A 734-nucleotide genomic window follows, 5' to 3' on the forward strand; every position below is an offset into this window, starting at 1 on the left:
GGGGAACTGCTAGTATCTATTAGTCTAACTACCTCTCACCAAGCTAAATGCTTAGATTCAAAATAAGTAAATTACTGGGGCTAGAGAGAAGGCTTTATAGTAGGTTTGATTCCCAGCAATATTGTGATGGCTCACAACCATGTGTAACTCCAATTCCAGAGAATCTAATCCCTTCTTCCAACCTCTTTAAGCCTTGCATACANGTGGAGCACATGAATACAAACAAAATGTGCATGCACATACGGTCAAGTTGATATATCCATTTTTTCCCCAAATTACCAATGTCCAAGTTTGCCTGCAGACATGGAAGCTGAAGAGATGGCTTGCTGCTGTGAGTGTCTCTGCTGCTCTTGCAGAGCACCCCANTGAGATGAGTAGCTTAAAACTCCCTGTAACTCTTGTTCCCATGGAAACAATGACCTCTTCTGGCCATCATGGGCACCTGCACGCAGATGGCATATACTCACACAGATACTCAAAGCTACACAAAATAAAAATAAAAATAAACATAAAGCAGGGCATGGTGGCACAGGCCTTTAATCCCAGCACTATGGAGGCAGAGTCGTGTGAATCTCTGAGGTCAAGGCCAGCCTGGTATTAAAATATTAAAGTCCAGCAATCAAAAGCCTCCCTTTGGCTACCTTAATTAANATGTCTAATCAAAACAAAGCAACTCATCCTAACACAGGTTTCCTCTTTTACTTTTATAAACTGCCATTTGCCTAAGGACCATG

This window comes from Mus caroli, chromosome 5, assembly GCF_900094665.2.
Source record: "Mus caroli chromosome 5, CAROLI_EIJ_v1.1, whole genome shotgun sequence".
Taxonomy (NCBI): domain Eukaryota; kingdom Metazoa; phylum Chordata; class Mammalia; order Rodentia; family Muridae; genus Mus; species Mus caroli.